This window comes from Choloepus didactylus, chromosome 10, assembly GCF_015220235.1.
Source record: "Choloepus didactylus isolate mChoDid1 chromosome 10, mChoDid1.pri, whole genome shotgun sequence".
Classification (NCBI taxonomy): domain Eukaryota; kingdom Metazoa; phylum Chordata; class Mammalia; order Pilosa; family Megalonychidae; genus Choloepus; species Choloepus didactylus.
Window position 1 is genome coordinate 16,857,307 of NC_051316.1, and position 23,847 is coordinate 16,881,153.

Genomic DNA, 23,847 nt, shown 5'->3' on the forward strand with positions numbered 1-23,847 from the left:
TTATGATTGTTATCTCTTCTTGGTAGGTTGTCCTTTTTATTAATTTATAGTGTCCTTGTTTGTCTCTTATAATAGTTTTGCATTTAGAGTCTATTTTGTCCAATATTAGTATAGCTACTTCAGCTCTTTTTCGGTTACTATTTGTATGGAATATCTTTTTCCAGCCTTTCACTTTCAACTGATTTGTGTCTTTGCATCTAACATGAGTCCCTTGTAAACAGTACATAGTTGGGTCACGATTTTTTATCCATTCTGCCAATCTGTGTCTTTTGATTTGAGGGGTTTAATCCATTAACATTCAATGCTATTACTGTAAAGGCTGTACTTACTTAAGCCATTTTATCCTTTGAATTTTATTTGCCATATCATTTTTTTTGTCTCTTTTTATCCTTTTAGTTACCCTTACTGATTATCTTCATTTCTTCACAATACTCCAAGCCACTCTCCACTGTCTTCTTTTCAGTCTGCAGGACTCTCTTTAGTGTTTCTTATAGGGAAAGTGTGTTGATAAACAGTCTCAGTTTCTTTTATCTGTGAATATTTAAAACTCACTGTCATTTTTGAAGGACCGTTTTGCCAGATAAAGAAATTTTTGCTGCAGTTTTTCTTTTTCAGTACCTTAAATATATTGTACCACTGCCTTCTTGCCTTCATGGTTTCTGATGAGAATGACACTTAGTCTTATTGTGGATCCCTTGTATGTGATGAATTGCTTTTCTTTTGATGTTTTCTGAATTGTCCTTGTCTTTGGCATTTGACATTCTGATTAGCATATGTCTCAGAGTAGGTCTTAAGGTTTTATTGTGTTTCAAGTATGTTACAGTTCTGGACATGTATACTTATGTCTTTCATAAGAGTTGGAAAAAATTTGGCCTTTGTTTTCTCAAATATTATTTCTGCCCCTTTCCCTTTACTTCTCTTTCTGGAGCACCCACAAATGTATGTTTGCATGCTTTCTGCTGTCATTTAAATCCCTGAGACACTGCTCAATTTTTTCGATTATTTCTTTATGTGTTCTTCTGTCAGATTTCAATTGTCCTGTCTTCCTGTTCACTGATTCTTTCTTCTGCCTGCTCAAATCTGCTGTAGTATGCCTCTAGTGTATCTTTAATTTCATCTATTGTGTCTTTCATCCCTATGAAAGACACAATAGATGTTGTGTCTATGTTTCTTGTTATACTTTCAAATTCTTTCAGCTCACACATTATCTTCTTAATATCCTTTATCTCTTTAGCCATAGTTTCCTCCATCTCTTTGAATTGATTTAGGAAATTTATTTGCACATCTTTGATTAATTGTTCCAAATTTGTGTCTCCTCTGAACTTTTAATTTTTTCCCTTGACTGGGACACATCTTTCCATTTTTTTAGAATGGCTGAGGTCTAGGCATCTGATTGTCTTGATGAGTTTGCTCTGAAGTTCAGTTTCTTCCACTTGTCTAGGGTTGTTGGTTGTCTTTGTGTTAAGGGTCTTCTTTGACACTTTGTCTATATATTAGGATAGCCTGTGTTTAACTTATCAGATTTTTTTCAGCTTTTCTTCATCTGATTCTTGCCCTGGATGTGCAGTACAATTTTTAAGATTGCAATTTTTGTGCAATTGTTTCACCTCCAGGAGAAAGCTTCTTTTCCTCTCTTCCTCCTCTGAGAAACTTGATCTGTTCTGTTTGTTTTTGCTTTGCCTTTACAGATTTTTACTCTCCTGTTGCTTCTAGCTGCTTTTGCTTTGAGGGCAAATTCTGGGAGGAGGGTAACCTTAGAGAGGTCTTTCCCAAGTCAGTATTTCCCAGTCAAAGCAGGGTCAGGGGCCCATGACCAACTCCAAAGTGCCCTGGGGAGGGGACCAGGAAGGGTGCTCAAAGCCTTTTTAATAGCTGTCAAAATATGTGCTTTCCTGACCTGCTCAGCAAATACAGCCCTTCAGCTAAAAGTCTCCCTTAAAAGTCTCCCAGAGCCCTGAGAAATCATTTGACTTTAAATCTTCACCACCTCCACCTCTGTTGAGGGGATGGTTGAAACAATGGCTGACACTGCCTTTATCTGGGGTGTGTTGAAACTCTAGCTCAGAGCTGGGACCCAAAGATCCAAATTCATTAATCAGAAGTCCTGATCAGTGATTCACTGTGTCCACCCGTTTTCTTGAGGAAGAGGATTTTTATGCCTCTTTCTGTCCCCAGTGAGCTAGCCAGGGACTGGACCCTAAGGCAGCCCATTGCATGAGTGGAGGGGATGGGCACTAGCAGCTGCCATGTGGAGAAAGCAGCTCACTTGTTCTTTACCGTAGTTTATTGGCCTCTTCTTCTGCTCTTTCCTGGATGCTGTGGTGTTCCTCCAGCCTCTGGAGCCCCAGAACTATTGTTTCAGTCACTTCCTCTCTGTTTAATAGATGTTTCAGTGGAATGACTAAGTCCTGGAGCCCCTACGCCACCATCTTCCCCCACTTCCCCATCTCCCCCAGAAGTTCTAAATAATGTGTAATCTTTAATCATCTGCCGTTCTACTGTTACTGACAATTGCAGTAAAGTTAAGGCTTTAACTTAAAGAGATGAATGCCCCACACAGCCACTCAGGAAAGACAAACTTGATGGTAAATGTTCCTCAAAGCTGACCTTCAAGCTGACTCTAACCAAGTCAAGCACTTGAATGACAATGATTTGCCTTTCTCATTACTCTAAATCATTTGCATACAGAGCAGTCAGTGGGAGCTGCTGGATGTTATACCCTGCTCCATGGAAAACTGGTAATATGCAAAGCTGGACTTTTTCAAAAGATACAATATGAGGGATTATTTTTTATTTTAATTAGCATTTGTTAGATAAGTGATCTCTTCAGAATTCTTTCAAAGTTCAAGTCCTTCTCCAGTCAAAATAAAATTTGATTGTCAAAAATTCAGCTGAGGCAAACCATTCCATGATGCAGGCACACTTTCTGAGCAAGAACAGATCCTGTGGAGCCACCTTCTTTTCAGAAAATGCGGCATAAGGAATCAGCAAGCATGCTGAGAACATCCCTTTGTGTGTCTGGGTCTTGCATGGCTGGTGCAGACCAATGTGGAACTCATTAGGGGTCTTTATGCTTTTCTGCCTTAGTCTTTGCCACACTACAGTGACTCAGGGAAGTTGTGAGGGAGTAAGTGATTGACTTAATGAAGGAACGAATGATATTGAAAAACTCATGAGGCTGTGAGAGCTATAAGAACAGAGCTACAGGCTTCCCAGGGAATCTCAGTTAATCCTTTGAATTCCTTAAATCAACTTAGATGGTTTCTATGGCACCCCAAAAAGACCCCTGGCATGGTGGCAAGGGCAGCTTTAAACTTAGTGAGGAAGAGGTGAGATCAGACCGGGGGTTGGAGGAATGGTCATGAGGTTACCCCTCTTAATTTGATTTTTCCACAGTAGCTTTTAAAGAATATTCTGTGAGTTTAAGACAAAACAAACAAACAAATAATGCACCAAGTTTTCTCTGATTTGTTGTAAGGTTGCATTCTTTACCTTATCACTTTCTCTATGTTTGTATACAGGCTTTGGGAGAGCATTATGGCTGTAGACTAAGTTCTGCCATTATCCACCTCCAATTTGCCAAATAATTGGCTTGTGTTTTTTCATATGTAAAAAGAGTGGGTTAAGTTAGTTGGTCTCAAGGACTTATATTCTAAAAATTCTGTGATCCTTTTTTTGTCCCCTTAATGTCTCCTTGTTTCCTCAACTAGAATGTAACTTTTGAAGGCAAAGACTGGTTTCCCACACTTTTAAATCCCACATCATTTTACAGCCCCGAACAAAGATGCACTTTTCCCTTGTGTTTTTACTGGATTAGGACATGTCATGGCTTCCAATGAATCCTGGTATTGGGATGATTGGAAAGTTTCACTTCTTTCTAAGGGCAAAAATGTGATTGGGAAGGAAAACTCAACTGATATGGGAGAAGGCAGCAAGCAATCTAAAATAAGAAAATTTAGGACACAGATCAGAATGGTGAAGTAGTTTGGATTCAGGCCACTGCCTTCCACCATCACTAGTATATTCCATGGAAAAATATGCATATTATCACCATCTCTTGCTTTAATTTATATCTATATCTATATCTATCTATATCTATATCTAGCCATCATCTATCTACCTATATCTATTTACCTGTCTGCCTACATACCTATCTACTTATCTATTAATTAATCCATTTTCTGAACACTTGAATGTAGGTTGTGTACATCATACTCCTTGAACACTGCCGTGTACCTTTCCTGAGAACAAAGATATTCATTTATATAACTACTTTACATGCAATTATCAAGTTCAAGAACTTTAACATTGATATAAAGTTTACAGTCTATATTTCCTTTTTCATATGTCCTAATAATATCCCTTTGAGCTTTCTCTCCTCCCTTTTTAGTTCCCATCCAGATCACAAGTTGCATTTAATTGTCATTATCTCTTTAGTTGCTCTTCCTTTTTTTTAAAAAAAAATAATGGGAACAAATATGCAATATAATATAAACTTCCCCATCTCAACCACTTCCAAGCATGTCTTTTAATGGGATTAATCACATTCACAATATTGCATTACTCTAACAAACTTCCATTACTGAAACTATCCTGTCTCTTCAAACAGAAACCCTCCAGCCATTATGCATTAACTCCCCATTTTCCCTGCCCCATTCCTTGGGTACCTGTACTCTAATTTGTGCCTTTATGAGCTTGCATATTATCTGATATTTTCCTTGTAGTTACTATGGGGCTTAATTTAACATCTTACATCTATAGCAATCTCATTCATTTTGATACCAACTTAACTTCAATAATATACACAAGCTATGTTCCTATAGCTCTCAGTCCCTGTTCCTTTATGTAGTTCTTGTCACAAGTTATATGTTTATATATCATGAGTCCAAAACTATTGGCTTATCATTACATTTTATGTCTTTGCCTTTTAGATCCTATAGGAAGTAAAAATCAGAGTTACAAATTAAAAAAAAATGCAAAAAAAATGTGTGGTAGTTTGAAGCTGTAATTATCTCAGAAAAGCATGTTCTTAAAGTGAATCCATTCCTGTGGATGTGGACCCATTGTAAGTAGGATCTTTTATTGACTAAGATCTTAACTTAAGTTGAGATGTGACCCACCTCATTCAGGGTAGGTCTTAATCCTCTTACTGGAGCCCTTTATAATAGGATAAAAGACAGAGAGAAGATAAGACACAGAGAAAGTCAGAGAAAAAAAAAGCCAGAGAAGCTTAGAGAGAAGGGCACATAGAAGCTAAGAGATACAGAAGCTAAAAGAGAGAAACATATTGAAGCTCAGAGAGGAATCCACTGAAACCAGAAGCTGGAAGCAACAAAGCCTGGGAGAGAAGGGCATACCAGATGCCTTCCCATGTGACAGAGGTGCTGAGGATGCCAGCATTCTGATTTCAGAGTCCAGTTATCATCCTGCTGATGCCTTGATTTAGACATTTTCACAGCCTTAGAACCATAAGCTTGTAAGTTAATAAATCTGCATTGTAAAAGCTAACTCATTTTTGGTATATTGCATTTCCTCAGTGATAGCAAACTAAAACATGCTTGTACCTATATTTACCCATTTAATTAACTTCACTTGGGATTTTTATTTATTTGTGTAGCTTCAGTCAATTGGTGGTGTTTACTTTCAATCTGCAGAACTACCTTTAGCATTTCTTGTAGGGTCAGTCTAGTGGTAATGAAGTCCTTCAACTTTTGTTTATCTGGGAATGTGTTAATCTCTCCCTCATTTTTGAAAGATAGTTTGCCAGATACAGAATTCTTTATTGATGGTTTATTGTTTTCAGCACTTTAAATATGTCATCCCACTACCTTTCTGTCTCCATGGTTTCCAAAGAGAAATTGGAATTTAATCTTATTGAGACTCCCTTGTATATGACACATTGCTTCTCTCTTGAGGCTTTCAGTTCTTCCTTTATCTTTGGCATTCTACGGTTTGATTATAATATGCTGCAGTGTGGGTCTATAAGGGTTCACCCTGTTTGGAGTTTGTTGAGCATCTTGGATGTTTATATTCATGTCTTTTGCTAAATTTGGGGAGTTTTCAGCCATTATTTCTTTGAATATTCTCTCCATCCCTTTCACTCTTTCTTCTCCATCCAGGACTCCCTCAATGCATATATTGGCATTCTTGATAATTTTCCACAGGTTCCTCAGGCTCTGTTTACTTTTCTCCATTCTCTTTTCTTTCTGCTCCTCAGACTGAATGATTTCAATTGTCTTCTCTTCAAGTTCTCTGATTCTTTTTCTGCCGGCTCCAATCTGCTGTTGAATCCCTCTAGGGAATTTTTAATTTCTGCTACTGTGGTCTTCAGCTTTGTTTGGCTCCTTTCCATAAATTACACCTCTCTATTGATATTCTCTTTGTGTTCATCTATCATTTTCCTGATTTCCTTTAGTTCTTTGTCCATGTTTTCCTCTAGCTCTTTTAGCATATCTAGAACTTTTTCCTTTTTAAGTTTTGTTTGGTATGTCCCAGGTCTGGTCTTCTTCAATGATAGATTCTAATACTTTAATCTTCTCCTTTGCCAGGTCATCACTTCCTGTTTCTATGTCTTTTTTGTGACCTGTTGTTGAAACACGGACATTTTGATATTTTTATATGTTATTTTTGGAATATAGACCCTAAAGTGTCTGTTCCTTAAGTTTGTATCCAGATAGTATTTTTTTTTCAGAGCTTTCCTTGATTGTCAGGAGCTACCCACCCCCACCCCCCACCCTCCCAAAAATAAGAAAAAAGAAAAAGAAGAAACACCTTTTCTAGTCTTTGCAAGTTGACCTGTGCCAGTGCTCTCCTTCAGGGCTTATCTATACAACGAATTTGGAGACTACCTCCAGGCCAAAGTGTAGGAGCATCCCTGATCCTTTGGATATATGTATCTTGTCTTGGGTATGCATAGGTGTCCCTATACATACCCTCATTTACATAATTTTGATCACTCCCTCTTCCCTAGGAAACAAGTTCTTCACAGTCCTGGGCACTGCATTGCACATTCTAAAGCCAACAACCTCTTGTCGCAGGGAACACAGCTTGACTGCTCTCCCACAGCATCCTGTAAGAGAGTTCTGAGTTGCCTTCTGCATGCATGGAAAGTTCTGGAATGGCAAGTCCCTCAGGTCACCACCAGGCAGATTCGGCCAGACATAACATTCTCCTAGTATGCACAAAATTGTTACTCTTCCCCCTTTAGACCTAGGACCACAGATCTGTACTGGGAGCATGGATTGACTCTGCACTTAGCTAGTGAGGGGTGGGGGAGAGGCCAGTCAGGTCACCAGGCAAGCTACTTTTTAAATATTATTTTTCTTGAATTGGTCCTCACCCTATTACTGACATCCTTTAACTGTTTTCTGGAGCTTGCAGAAAGATATTTCTGCCAGTTTTTGCTGGTCTGTGTGGTGGTGGTGGTGGTGGTAGAGCCCTGAAGCATATCGTTCTGCCATCTTGAATAAAGCAGTATTTTCCATTAATTTTTTTTGGGGGGGGAATAATATAGACATTTATTATCAAATTAAATGAAGCATAATCATGAGGCTTTGATAAAACATATTCCCACTAAACAACTGATAAAATCTTTCAGAAAATATGTTTAAGGAAATCTCTGCTCTGTTTGGATTTAATTTTTTTAATTTAGTTTTCTTTACTCTTGTTTATTTATTGAATAAACACTTATTTGTTGAGTTGCAAAGATTAACAAGATAAAATTCCTTCCCTCATGGAATGTATCCTGTTTTGGTTTGCTAAAGCTGACGAAATGCAATCTGCCAGAAATGCATTAACTTTTATAATGGGAATTTATTAATTAACTGACAATTTCCAGTTCCTAGACCATGAAAAATTTCCACATTAAGACATCAACACTACAATACCTTCTCTGAAGATCAGCTACTGGTGAGCTTGGGCTCTTCTGTCAGATAGCAAAGCCACAGGCAATGTCTGCTGCTCCTTCTCTCCCAGGTTTCATTGCTTTCAGCTTTTGGCTTCAGTGGCTTCCTTTCTGTTTTCTGTGTGTCCTCTCTCAGCTCCTCTGGGGGCTTTTTCATTAAATTTCTCTGGGCTTTTTTCTAGCTTTTATCCTCTTAAAAAGGACTCCAATAAGAGGACCAAGACCCACCCTAAATGAGGTAGGTCTCACCTCAACTGAAATAACCTAATCAAAAGGTCCCATGTATAATAGGTCCACACCCACAGGAATGGACTAAAAGAAAGTGATCCTTCCTGGGGTGCATGCATCCTCCAAATCACCACACACTGTCTAGTGGGGAAGGTAGAAAGTAAATACCTACTTTAAAGCAGTGTATTAAGGGTTATGAAAAGTGACCTGAGGAGTCCCAAGGGAAGAATAGATAATCAGAAGGCAAGGGAAGAGAAGATATTTCAGACTGATGGAAAAACCATGGGCATGGACTGAATCATGACCCACTTAGAGAACTGGAAATAGTTCTGTATGTGTAGAAGGCAGAGGTGGCTGCAGAGGAGTCCATTACCTTTAATTGTAAACATTATGAGACATGAAGCATTTCATTCCAGCCCAAGATATCCAACAATTTTCACATATAGAAAAACATGTCAATTGAATAATGAAAACAAGTTATGTAAGTAGTAAACAATCATTTGAAAGCAAATAGAGTTTGAAATTGAAATATAATTTGTGGAAGCTCTGTTCTCAATAAAGGAGGACAAATTTTTTTTAAACAATATTTCAGCATTTTCAACTCTCTTCCTGCACTTAAAAATAAGGTTATAGCACAGAAAAACATACTTTAGGGCAAAATAATTTGTAAACACCAGAATGCCTCAAAGCAAGTGGAAATAGTATATACCAACTGACAAGTGAAGGAGTCACAGAGATTCTGCCTCTTTGCCCCCAACCTTGGCATTCATACAAAGCAAGACTTTTGGTTTCTTCTAACATGGAGTGCCATCCAAATTTTTTCCACATGATATTCTCTGACAGGAAACTGGTATCAACAGAATTGATGGGTTGTATATTTGCTTGAAAATGCAAGGTCAAAATATCACTCCTTTTATATTAAAATATCACTGCTTTTATATTAGTTGAGTGTTTGGAGGTGAAAAAGTCATATCAATAAACAATGTCATTGTCTGTAAGGTGGTCTGACTTTCTTGGAGTCATAAGTGAACAGTTGTGTGTTAAGTCTGTATGTGGAAAAGTGCCCTGTGACACCTGAAGTAGGAAAGCATGGGGGCTAAATATATTGAGTGCCTACCAGGGGTAATATTGGAGAACAGGACCCTGGATTTGTGGTTCTAACTCCAACTGGAGGTGGTTGACTATCATTCTTGGCAAAGACCTGCTTCTCTGTAAGGATGGGTAGGTTTAGCTCACAAATTCTGTAATGTTTTTAATTGGTTGGTTTTTCTTGGTCAGCAGAAAACTCAGAATCTATCTGTGTCCATTTTAATGACTTTGGAGGCTCTTATAGCACATCACTCAGCACCTCAAGTTCCTGGCCTTGACTTCATGTTAGTGCTTCCTTTCCCCTTCTTTCTGATTGCTTTACATTTGTGTCCTGACCCATTATTTTGAATATGTTTCCTTAAGCTTCTTTGATTCCCTTTGGAATTGGTAAAACAGACCCAAACCCTAACGGAGAAGTCTCTCTCTTTAGAGAAAAAACTTTTCATTAATTAGCAGAAGTTAGTATTATCTGTGGAAAGCAGTGATAACAGGAAGTAGCTGTGTATACTTAGAATGAGTAATTAAACATCATGGCTGAAAAAGAAATGACTAGGAATAGCAAAATGCAAGCTATTTTCAGGACACAGCAGAAGTTGCTGAATTTGTAGAGTAAGACCATAATCTGCATTAAGCAGGGAAAAATTCTAGTTATGTAAGACCAAAGGCTTGTCAGTGCCATCTCTGTCTACTCAGCAGAAATATTCTAAAATTTCCCTTTGACTTGAATAATCTTCCTTATTCACTTCCCAGCATAGTCAACACAGCCTGGTGAGAATCTAAGTGTCTTGCATTAGCCCTGGAACTTACCCAGAGGCTTAGACCACTAATGTTATTCCATCCAGGGACAACATCTCTAGCTGCCTCTCTTTCCCATTTTGTTTTTATCAATGCCAGCCATTTCTTCCCCCAGTTGGATATGAAATATTCCTCCCGACCTCAGCAGTGCCCCGTCATCCTGGAGGCCTGTGCATTGTGGTGGGTTCCACAAATCCCCATAGGAACGAGCCCCCAGAATGTTGAATGGGAAGGTGGGAAGGACTTGGGGAACCAGGAAGATCAGATGAAATAGGGGTGTGTCACATAGAAAGGAGACATCTCATTTCACATTGTGCTCCTCACTTTGACCTTTCAAGGCTTACTCACTCACACACAATCTGACAAAGCAAGCCTGACTAGCAACAGCATGAGTGTCTTTCAAGGGTGTCTGTAAGTCATACGTAAGGATTGCTCTTGTCCCGTGTATCTACAGGACAGAGATGACCTGGGAGGGAGTCCTATTTAGTTCCACGTGAGGAAAAGCTTTCTCAAGTGACAGCACTCTTACCAACAATGACTGGACAATCTTACAACATGGTGTGCAACTTTTGCAGAAGATATTTAGGGAAGGGTGTTGAGGGAATTCCTTCTAAAGGTGAAATAGATAACCAAATGACCTCAAATTTCCTTCTACGATGTTTAAACTTGATTCTGTACAAATATTTACAAACAAAAAAATTAAACCATTGCAACAATTATTTTAATAAACAATGGAGACCACTAGCAGGACCAAACTTCAATGATGACAAACAAAGGCCTTAAAATATATTTGGGAAACAATGGAAAGATAATCTTCAAGATAGACCCTTTAAAAAAAAAAAGAGAAGTTGAAGGTATAAAATAGAGTCTCTCCCCTTCTATTGGTTTTGTCCTAGTGAATATAACTTTTGATACCAAAATTTTCAGTAGAGTATATGTGCTTTATGATTTACTTTTAGTTGGTTTCCCGAGAAAATTATGACAATCATTCTAAAATTGGAACATTTGAAAGTATGGTATTTTATTACAACTTGTGGCTAAAACTGTTTTCCTTGGGAAAATATTTCTGATTTTATCTTAGAAATCAGTGCAGAAATACGGTTTAACTTACTGAAATTTGCTTTGCCGGCATTTCAGAGCAAAGCTAATCCCAAAAGCCAGTCATAGAATTCCTGTATCTCAGCATCAGCACCTGGAGACAATCTGATAGACATCAAATGCCTCACCTGTGGGATGTCTCAGTCTTGGCAGCTTTGATGGCAGCTGAATCATACACTATCTATGCAACGTGGACCAAAAAAAAAAAAGCTAATGTACAGCTTCCTTCAGATGTGAATACTTTCTCACCCCTTACAAAGCATCAAGAATGAACTTGGGTTTTCTTTTGAATAATTTTGTGTGTCTCTTTTGGGTGCTGGGAGAAGGAAATGATTTGGGGAGAGAGGGTAAAAGTAAACCATTCAGAGCCTCTAAAATATTCTGAATTAATGCTTTCTTCATCCAGGATATGCTGGTATTTCAAGGAGACCAATCCAATCAAAAATCCTTCCAAATTGAAGGATGTAGTTGGGCAGACCTGTGGCTACCCAACTGTATTAGTCAGAGTTTTCTAGGGAAACAGAACCAACAGGAGAAATCTATAAATATGAGACTTTATAAAAGTGTCCCACACAACTGTGGGGATGCACGAGTCCAAATTCCGTAGGGCAGGCAGCGAGCTGGCAACTTCAATGAAGGTATTTGATGAACTCCCCAGGAGAGGCTGGCTAGCTGAAGAAGTAAAAGTTCCCTCACCTCTTCCTTAAAAGTCTTCAACTGATTGGATTAAATCCAGCTGATTGAATTCTCTCATTGCAGAAGACACTCTCTTCATTTATGTAATTAGCCACAGATGCAATCAATTGACTGATGATTTAATAAACCAGCCTTCTGGTTTATTAACCAGCCACAAATGACCTTGCAGTAACTGCTAGGCCAGGGCTTGCTTGACCAGACACCTGGGTACCATCACCTGGCCAAGTTGACACTAGAACCCAATCATCACACCAACTTAACATCATCTGAAGTGCAACAGAGTCATCAAGAGGTGAGGAACCATCAACCCAGGTGGAGGTGGCTCAGGGTGCCTCACTGTCCGACCTAGGAAACATTCGAGGAACAGGATAAGAGATTTGATTTTTGGACTATAAACCTCAAGCAAAGAAGATTTGAGTCTAAGGTTCAGGCATGGTTATCTGTCAGTGTAACACACTAATGGATATTATAATAGCACAGAAACCTTAATATGAAGCATTTCATTTTCTCATTTGATTATTATTAAAGACCAGCTTCATATTAGAATACTAATTAATCTCTCAGAAAAATTAATTTGGTGAAGTGATTGCTGAATATAGAAATAGTGATTGGCATCACAAGGTGCCTGGCTGGGGATCAAGCACCTTGAACCAAGGGACAGTGACAGCATCACCTATGTTTTTGTGCCCAATCACAGGACCTAGGCATGTCGTGGGTGGCCAAATTTACAGCACAAAGTGTGAAAAATACCAGAATGAGTGGTTGAGATATCAAATGCATATTAGTTTAGAGAAGGAAGTGATTGGAACAGGCTGAGGTTTAAAAAAAGATTGCATTTGAAAAATCAATGGGAATTAAATCACAGAATCTCAAAATTTCTGGGTGGAAGGCTCTGGAAACCTTATTTGTTCTGGGTCCCACCTGGTGGGTATTCAGTCCATTTAATTTAAGATAAAATTTTTCTTCATGTAGCTTCACCCATTGAAACTTACTCTGCCCCTTGGAATTTTATAAATAGAATGATATGTCTGGATGACAGTCATTTAAATATTTGAACCAAGAAATTATATCTCTCACTCACTCTCTGCAGGCCAACATCTTTGGTTTCTCCAAATTTGTCCATATGGCATGTTGTTGAGATGCCTCATCACCTCCTTGTCTCCCTCTGGGTGAGTTTGCCTCTGTGTGTCAGAGCGTGGCCATTCCTAGAACTGAACACTCTCACAAGAGGACTGACTCATTTGAAGCAGAGAAGGATGCTTGTCCTTCATGGCCATATCAGTAGATAGCAATATGGTGGCCTTCACACAGCTAGGAGAGCTATGGGCACCAGTCTTGAAGGTTCCCAGGTAAATAGTCTGGTGGGGCTGGGTGTATTATGAGCTCTTGACCAAACTTTCTGCCTGGCACTTCACATGGGTTATCAGTGGTGTGTTTTTCAGTATAAAAAGCAAGTGCAGCCTTTTATCCTTCTCGTTCCTGTAAAGTGCTTCCTAGCACAGTAAGAAAATCTTTGCCGTGAAGACTGTTCTTGCCCATTGAGGCATGTCTAGTCTATTTGCGAGGGAATTGGGAACATTACAACTCCTGGCTTCCCTTATGTCAGGCACCAGACTGGTTCATCTCAATGCCCTGGGACCTTTCAACCCTCCAAGTGTGTCTTACTCAATCCGCCTCATGGTGGATAAGACGGGCTTTGTCAAAGGCTTGCCTCGTTTGCCACTTCAGAGCATCGAGTCTGTTGACATTGCAAAATAGCATAAGGATTCAACAACAGTCCTTTTCAGAATGTTCATCATGAATGGACAAAGCACAAGTCCTAAATGGGTCAAGCAGCTGCCCTTGGAGAGTTTTCCGGGTGAGAAATCCCATCTGTTTATTCAGCCTTAACATGACCTCCATTCCGTCCTCCTCTGCCCGATTGCTCATTCAACTGACGCAAACAGACAAAGGCAACTGGAGAATTCCCTTCTCTCATTTTGTTACCATGCAGCTCCAGTCCTGTGATGGGGTCTGCGTGGGAAGTTTTTTATGATGGGATCTGACACTATCCCATTCCATTGCATTGAGTATGAATAGTCTACTAACTTGTCCATTGTTGCAGAAGGCAGAGATCAACGGGCTAAAACCAGAGATTAAAAAACAAAGGCATTAAAACCTTCATGCAATATTTTGCATCCCTCCCAGTCCTATCTACAGGGCCTCACTGAAGCTGGCTTCTGTTCGGCTCTAGCAGCATGCAAGGGATTGGGAGAAAACATCTGTAGAGGATTTGCTGTGCCCAGGGAGAGGGGCTTCGCTGTCCTGGGGAGGGCAGTATGAGGCATATTGCTGTTCTGCAGGTCAGTGGGGGAGGCAGGGGATGGGGGACAATTCACATCCTCACAATCAAGGGGCCATTTCTGGGGGGAAGCACCGGAGGGTTTGCAATGCACAAGCTTCATCTGGGAATGTGATGAATGCATCATCACTTCATGTAGCGAAATCTTCTTGCAATTAATTTGTCCAGAAGAGAGTGTCAAGGAGATTGAGATTCTCAACAAGTTTTCATATTAGCCCAGAGTCGATATTCCTTTAAAGAACCAAAGGGCAAAACTGTGGCACTTGGATGATGAGCCACAGAGCCCTGGTGAAATGGTTTTCTTACAGTAAATTATATATAAATTGGTGCTTTTTCTGCAATAAACATATAAATAGGCAATTCATGCCAGAAATGAAAACATATAGGATCATAGGTCTGCTTTATTTGAAATTAAATGAATTCATATTAAAACAAAAGATAATTTAATTGAATTTTTTTTTTAAATTATAATACTTGAGTTGATAATCATGTGGAAAAAAGACCTCTATCATATATTGCTGGTGGGAATATATTTGGTACAACAATTTTGGAGGACAATTTGGTAGCACATCCCAGAATCCTTAAATATTTTTATATCATTTGACCCAGAAGTTCCACACCTAAAAATTATCTTGAGGAAATCAATACGAATGTGAACAAAACTTCAGCTCTAGGGAAGTTCATGGTTGATAATTCCAATGTTCAGTAAATTATGGTATATCCATGTAATGGAATATTGAAAATGATGATGTGGAAGAGAAAATGTGTATGTATAGCCAAGAAAACTCAAGAACAAAGCTAAATGAGAGGGATTTGTTTCATGAAGACATACGACAAAGCTCGAGTAATTAAAACAATGTGGTGTTGATTAAGGAATGATAGATACATAAACAAAATAAAAAGACTGCATAAATAGAACCATCTGTATATGGAAATTTTGTCTGATCAAAAAGTGATATCAAACAGTAGGAAGAGGACTGTTTAGTCTATGGGGATAAGTGATTATCCACTGAGACCCTTAGCACATTCCCAAAAGTAAACTCCAGATTCCATTAAAGAGGGGAAAACCATTGTAAACAAAATAGACAGGAATATAGGAGAAAAAACTTAGTCCTTTGAAGGTAAGGAAGGATTTCCTAAGATAGAAGCAAAGCTAGAAGCTGTGGTTGAAACAGGCTCCATGTTTCCCCAATTATCCCACATTTCTTCTGGCTCACAGACTACTACATTTCCCAGCTTTCCCTGCGTCTGGGCAGGAACATGTAAGTGATTTCTGACAGGTGGAGGATAGGAGAAACAGCACAGTCCATACCAACTCTGGGCAGTCTTGCCTACTCTCTCCCATTCATATGGTTGAAGCGAAGGATTCTGGGATGGCAGAGACACAATTTGAAAGAACCCCAGATCCCTGAGTCACTGCAGGGAGGAGAGCACTCGAGATAGGTTGCTGGGCTGGAAACATCTGCTTCAGAAATAAAAATAATTGCTTGGTGTGTCAAGCCACTGAGATTTTGGATTTTATATAGGCCTCCATAGCATATAACAGCCTACCAGGACTAACACAGGAAAAAAAAATGAAAAGATTGTCAGTTTTGGTCACATGAAAATTTAGAACTCAAGTGTAACAAAATATATTATAAACAAAGTTAAAAGACAAGTAACAGATTGGTAAAAAAAAAAAATTGCAACGGATGAATTGGTAAACAAAATGTGATCTTACAAACTAATAAAAAAAAAAGGAAAACAATTCAATTGGAAAAGAAGCAAAGGGTATAAAAAGTATATTCACAGGAAAAAGTAAATGAAAAGATGCTCAACCTCATTTCTAATCATAAAATGAAGCAAAAATAATCCACTATTTGCTTAATCCATTGAGAAAAGTTTTTTAATTGATAACTTATGAGGTTTTGCAAATATAGAGAGAAAAAGACATCTAAGTGTTGTTTTGGTTTTGTTCAGCATGTAAAACATGCTGCCCTTGAACACAATTTCACTTCTCAGCGACTCCAGTAAAGGAGAAACTTAAATAATTTATGATATTTCCATACTTGGAATACAAGGTAATGGTGTAAAAAAGTTCTCTAACCCAAACTGTTACATGAAATACTTTGCAAAGTTATTTGTACAGAATGGTTCCATTTATGTAACATTTTCAGTTAAATATATGTATCAGAAATCTGTAAAGAAATACAAAGGGTGTGGAGGAAGAGCCATCAAATGGATGAGGAGGGAACCAGGATGGAGAAGGGGGTGCTATGGGTCTATATACTGCTGGACTATTTGAATTTTGCTAAAATAATCTGATTATGTATCACTTGTATAATTTTTAAAAAATCAAAGAACCCTCTAAACTTTAATGAAAAAATGTCCCAAAGTAGACAAATTGATATTAAAATGATAATTACTAAAACCATGTAGAAAACTTCTTCTGATGTGATGTAAAAAAGTAGTAAAATTTACAGATAAACTGTGATGGTTAAAGGAAGTGTTTGCCTAGAACAAAACTGGGGGGGAAATACTGCAGGGTCTTGTCTGACTTTATAAATCTATTTTCTAAACTTTTATTCAAGTATTAGGAGGCAGTTTCCTCCTCCCACATGCTGTTTCTTGGAAGGGGAGCAGAGATAAATGTAAATGTTTATGTAAATGCAAATGGTAAATGTTTAACAACCCTCTGAGTGCGGATTGTAGCACCTGCCAATTACCATGGCTCAACAACTCCCACTAGGGCTGATTGCAAGCTACCACCGCAATGTTAACCAGCTGGCAAAATTCCTGGCAATTTAAAAATAGGAGCAGGCTCTAGCACACCACTGGAGCAGGTGTGGGTGAGTAGTGTCCTCCAGTGATGTAGGGAAAGGGACACAGGTTGGCATGAAAACATACATGATAGAAGAGATGGTCAATGTTAGCAAGAAAGACTTGGGTGTTACATCTTGATCTCTGAAGAATTTCCAGCGAAGCATAGAACCTGAAGAACTTCCTCTGGCCCCTACAAATCTCTCCCATCGAGGGGGAAACTGTGCAGATTTGTTTGACTGAGATTTGGAAGGGTGGTGGGAGGAAGGAAGGGTAAAAAAGCCAGAGGGGCTTTAGGAAGCCAAGCATGAGAGACCAGACAGGAAGGCTCCACTGGGTCCACCCAAGGTGGACTAGTAAGTGAAGATTAATGGAGGATTTAATCCTCTAGACAGAATATAATCACAGACCTCTGAAAGGGTGAGTACAGAGAATGAAATCTAGACATTTTTTCTGGACAGCTGTCACCTCAGCTCATCCCGGCACCCTTAGGATAGAAGCAAGGTGGGAGGAGAGTCCATGAACCATGAGAAAGTCACTCTCTTTGCAAAAGTGGGATGAGGGCTGTGGAAAAGAGGACCACCTCTGAATGGAATCTTAAGCCCCAAGACTTCTGTGGCACCATCTAGAGTCTAGGACGGGCAGTGGTCATTGTGTAAGCACCACATTATGGAACTCGAGATAGAATAACAGTCATTCTTGGAGTCCATATGAATCGGTGATTGTAGTCAACATGAGAAATCTGGAAAAGGCAATACCTGCATGGACTACTGAACACTGAGCAAACAGATTTAGGTAGACAGATACCCATGTCCCAGCTTTGGGGTTCAGCAGAGTGCCTGGTGGAGGCGCTGTGGTTTACAGGGTTAGAAAAGGAAAAAGACAATCTCCATTGCTTCTTGGACATGTATTCTCCTGTTTTCCCGTTTAAGAAGTTGGCTCAGGGCCGCTCTGGAGTGTCAGCTAACCTAAGCAGCTCATGTGGAAAGTGGCGGTGCCAACACTTGAAAGACCTGAATAGAATACTTAGACAAGTAGGAGGGATAATATTTAAAAATATTTTTTCAGATCTATCTTGTGAATGTTTTTGCCCTGAAGATTCTCAGCCTTCAAAGCAATGGAGAAACTGTGTTGGAGAAAGGCCCAGACCTGGCTAGAATCAGTCATCATGGATGATGATGATTATGATTTTGAGTTCACATCAAGACAATAAGCTGGGAGCCAGCTATTTTGAGACAGAAAGGATAGGCTACATCCACTTAATGTGTCAAGAGCTAAGCTTGGTGGACTACTTTATAAAATCTTATGTGTAGGAGATTCCAACTAGAAAAAAAAGGGACAGGGTATTCCCTCCTTGTCCTTGTGCCTTATAGGAGAAAAGAAAGAGGGAGAGGGAAAGCACCTCTTTGTGCAAGGAAGCAAAGAGACAAAGGCAGATAGATGAGTCATATTTCAAATTAAAAACGGGAGTTCAACTGTGAAAGATCTGAAGCAAATATGACAAAACATTATCCTTTATTAAATCTGGGTGGTGAGTACATGGGTGTCAATTATAATTGATGTGTTTCAAAATGTCCTAATTTAAACTATGAATCACATAAAGAAAACAACTCTGCAAATTCACCATATTAATGCATTACATCCAAGGGGGGAAACATCTAATATTTATAATTCTGAAAATCTCCCTATGACACTATGCATATATAAACCAATTCTGCTGCAATGAGGTAAAGCAAGCTGGTAAGCAGCTAGGTAAAAGCGATATCTCAATTACTGCTTGCAAAGAAGTTTGAACCTGAACTTTGTATGTCCAACATTGTTCAAATCAGTTTGCATGGACTAGAAGTGAGAGGGAGCTGAGAGTAGGGCTTTAGGCACAAACGTGAGGCTGGACGTCCCATCAGTGCTCCCAACAGACAAGAGGAGTCATGCAGGAAGCTTTGATGGAGTCCATGTGCCCAACTCCTGAGTGCAAGAACTCTCTGAGGGTCAGTCGTCAAAGCAAACATCCTGAGACTACAGAACATGGGCTGAGGAGCAAAGCCATCTGGAAATCCTAATATGGTCAACGGGGGGTCTGCTGGTGTGCTCTGTTGGTAATTTGTGTGCTTAAAAAAAAAGTCACCCCTATTAATTAGTCAATCACCATAGCCACAACACACAGAGATGACTGACATGGAGAAGAAAGGGTGTGTGCATGTGTGTGTCTGTGTGTGTATGCATGTGCACACATGCATATTGGAAAATCATTCTTTCACACATTTCCTCTTCTTCATTCCCTACCCACTAGTTTTGACATAACAGCTCCAGTGTTCCTTGCTGTTCAGCTTTCCATCTTTTTCCAGGGTTGGACAACGCCAATTTGAGTGGCACATGCAGAATTAGAGGAAATGAAACTGTTACTTTTTCTATCATGGAATTGGATAGAGTTCAAAATGGCTCACAAGGAGAATGGATGTTTTCTTTCTTTCTTTCTTTCTTTGGTAGTTTCCATTTGAGAGTAAGTAAACATAAATATTTGTTTTGACTTGATTTGGTTTAGGGCTTAAAATGTAGTTGAAATAAAAGTCAGGGATTTACTTTTGTGATAAGGAAAAAAGAAAAGATGCTAATTTACAGGGGCACATAGTCTCTGTTATCACCACCCTCACCATCACCAACACAAGGGAGAGGGAGAGAGAGGGCAGAGAAAGATTCTTGGGTCGGATCCCTGATCTTTTGCTGTTGATGGTGTTTTTCAATAGAATCCAGGGGAAATGTGGAAAGAGGAAAACTGAAGGAAAAAAACATGCACATACACAAAATAATGCAAAGCAAAACAAAATTAAAAACCCAACTCTAAATGGAAACCAGGAAAGATAAAGATCTGAGAAAGGAAGGGAGAAAAATAGGAGCCTGTTTGGGCTGGGTTTGGTAGAGTTTGAGGGAGCTTGGAGTGAAAAAGGAGAAAATCTTTGGGGAAACTCAGGTGTGACCAAGACATTTCAAATGTGAGAGATGGAGAACTTTTAAGAAGTTTTTGAGTAACATGATTGAACTCTCCTTTTGTAATTTTCAATAGATTGTAGTAAAGTGTTGACTTTCTTTTAAATTATTTTGTGGCTGAATAAATTTTTTTAAATGTTACATTCTGCTGAGGTGGGATCATAAGATGGCTAGGATGCATTTAATTTTATTTCAAATCATCAGCATTTATTTAGCTCTCTTCACATGAAGATGGAGGAACTAGGCATTGTAGACGGTTAGAAAACTATTTTTTTAATGTCAACATTGGCTGCAGCAAACAATTAGCAATCATCATTGAATCCTGCCTCTCTCCCACTTCCTAACTCTAGGCAGGTATTCAGTTCCACCTGGTCTCTTTCGAGCTGGCCCACATTTCTGGATCATTCACCATTTTCATTGACCCTCAGAGCTGACCCAACGTTGCATCCTGCTCAAACTAGCACCTCTACCAATTTACCATGGATGCAGACTCAGGTACACGAATTTCTTTAAACTGCTGCTCTGTGCTTTTTCTCCCCTCTTCCCACATCCTCCTATAGTGCCCTGTTGTCTATCGAATTATAAAAATACCATGACATGGTCACCATAGAAATGATAACGATAGCTAATAACACAGAGTCCCCACCATGTGCCATGCACAGATTCTCCCACCTGCCCTTACAGTTGGTGCTATTTTCATCCCCATTTTACTGTGGGAAACTAAGGCACAGTATGGTTAAATAACTTGCCCAGAATTGAGGAGGAAGAGCTCAACTTTGAAAATAGGCACTGTGGCTTGAGATTCCACCACCTTTGTTTCATCTCATACATCCCCCCACATAAGCTCTCTGCTTTCCTTACAATGCCCCAAACACTCTAAACAGTTTTCTTTGTGGTGACTTTATTCATATTATTCCCCTTGCCTGAATGTATCTCCTCCTTTTCCCCCATTTATCTGAGGCTGGACTTGAAGCACATTCAACCCAGCCTTCTCCAGTGCCTTCCAGTGGCTTCTGCTCAGTAGATATTTCCTCCTCAAAGCAATCTGTCTTGAGTGTAAATTACCTTGTAGACACAATTGTCTTTCCATGTCTATATTCTTTCCTTATCCAGTCTGTGAGATTCTCGAGGCCAACACCCATGTCCTTACACCCATTTTATTTTTAACATCTTGTGCAGAATGTGTCACAAAGCAGTAGTTGTACACAGAGGTTGTTTTGGAGGGAGCTGGCACTTAGCTAAATAATCTCCAACCTCTGATATTGGATAATTGTCCTTTTTCTCTATCTTATCCAAAGTATTATATAAAGAGTTATATAAAGTTCCTTTCCAACAAGATTGCCACCTATAACACTGTCCTAAGTAGAAATTCTGGAGACATGACTAAATAGCAGGTATTTATGACAATACTTGACTGTATCCATCCAGTTGTTGAGTAGTGACAAAGTCCTCAGAACTGTGCTAATAGCAACATGATGCAATAATAGCGCAGTAAGCATGGGGAAACTGCCTTTATTATAGAGTTTACATTTTAATGGAGGAGACACATAATGTAGGATGATCAGTGCCTGTGATGGAGAATTACAGGTTACTAAGGGAATATGGTGGAGGAAACCCCAAACATGGCGTATCACAGAAGATATTTTCACAGAAGTGACGTATAAGCTGAGTCCCTAAGCACAAGAAGGAAGCTACTATATCAGCAGTTGGGTGGGCACAGTCTATTTTCATGTATGCACAATGGATAGGGGCTAGAAAAACTTGTTAAATCCATGGAATGGAGGTCTCTGGTAATCACACACGGCAAAGCAATGTCCAAGTGACTCCAAAAAATAAAGATTTGAAAGCAAGTAGGTTTCTTTGTTTTTGTTTTTGAGAGGTGGGGAGGTGAATCTAGGAAGCACTGTGAGGGGTGTGAAAGTGCGATAAGGAAGAGAAAAAAAGCCAGTAAAGTGTATGTTAATGAGCAGAACATCTCCATGGGCAACTGGAGCTCAAGCCCATTGGAGACCACATAAGCGACTGTATAGAGCATGCCTCAGAATTGTCCCACTGGAGGGCAGGAAGCTGGGTCGAGGGTTGCTCCTGGGATGATGTCTTCCTGGCATTTACAGCCTGCCCTACACATGTGCTGAGCATGCGTCTGCATCCAGAGAATGACCTCAGGCAGAAAGCTACAGAAAACCAGAGCCATGCAGGGAACTGTTGCAGGCAGCCTTTCGGATAGGACAAGGGCACTGCCTTTATCTACTATAGCCAGTTACTCTTTCCCATTGCTCTGCTTACTCTCTGGTTGATGTTTATCATAGGCTGTTATTGACACGTTATTTATGTATTATTATTAATTTTGCTCACTGCTAAATCTCAATACCCAACACTGTACCTGGTGCATAGTGTATGTTTAACAGATAAATGCAACTCCCTTGAGTGTTGCTGATATCTTCAAGACCTGTCAATGCATCTATTGCATCCCACAGCTGCCTTTCCTAGAGGTTGTTCCCTGTGCCCTCGTTTCTACTGGAGCCAGCAATGGCTTGGCTACCCATGGCTTCCCTGCAACCCCTGGTTTCATCTTTTGACCTGAGCTGCCAAAGAGATCTGCTGTAGGTACCCCAGGTTCCCAGGAGCCAGGTGATTCTTGTATCTCTTCAACAGCTGCACACCTGGGCATTCTCTCTGCACCCACTTCTGACACTGGCTCAGTGCCCCCAGACCCCTATTAAGTCCTGAGCCCAGTGAACCCCTTTCAACTAAAGTCAATGTTTCTATTTGTACCAGATCCCATTTAGGCACCCACCTAGATTTGCTCATCCATTATTGTAACCCTCCAGGAAGATCCCCTGGCAACAACTAAATTCTCACAGACTATGAAGTGGAGATTTCTCTCTTTCTTAAGGAGAAAGGCTTGTTGAGCTCCATTGCTGTCATGTGGTGGGGTCATTTGTTTGTGGCATTAGAGGTGATAGTACCCCCCTCCTGGGGCTTCTCAGTTGTCCCCGAGGTCCATGATGCTGTAGAATAGCTCAGCACCCATCCTAAGACATTGGCTTCTCTGGACGGGTGGGCAAGGTGGCTCATGGCCAGAGGGAAGGCTTGAAGAAATGCTAGTTCAGCCCCTAGGTGGTGGCTTACACCGGGGATACCCTTGCAGCTGCTGGAGGAGGAGCCTGGTGGTACAACTCGGTGGTGAAGGAGTTGGTACTCCATGCAGTGACTGTTGACCAGTGAGAGACGGGAGCCAGTGGAAATGTCCTTCCTCCTTCCTCCCCTGATGGACTGTTTAGGGAGGTGGTTGTCTCGGGCAGCTTCCTTGGAAAGCATCTGGAGAATTAGAGACAACAGTTATGCTGCTATTGGGGATTGAATTAGGTATCCTAGAAAAATATATTCTTAATTTTAATCCATTCCTGTGGGTGTGAACCCATTGTAAGTAGGAACTTTTGAAGATGTTACTTTTAGTCACTGAAGCAGTTTGCACTTTAATTCAGATTACTGGAGTCCTTTGTAAGTAGAATGAAATTCAGACATAGACAGAGAGCCATATGGAAGAGAAGAAGCTGGAAGGCAACAGAATCCAGAGGAGAAAGGAGGAGAAACCACCATGTGCATTGCCACATGACTGAAAAGTCAAGGACCAAGGATTGGTGGCTGCCAGCCCTATAACAAACACAACAGTCTTCAGGGAGAAAGAATTTTCTTGCTGATGCTTCAATTTTGTATTTCTCCTGTCCTCAAAACCATGATCCAGTAAAATCCAGTTGTTTAAGCCAACTCATTATATGGTATTTGTTTTAGCAGCTGGGAAACTAATACAGCTGCTTAAAGAGGTGAGGGCAGCCTGGGCAAGCACTTGCTTCTATTTGTTCTTTCTATGACACTCTACTCACCAGCCCCCCACCCTCACCCCAATCTG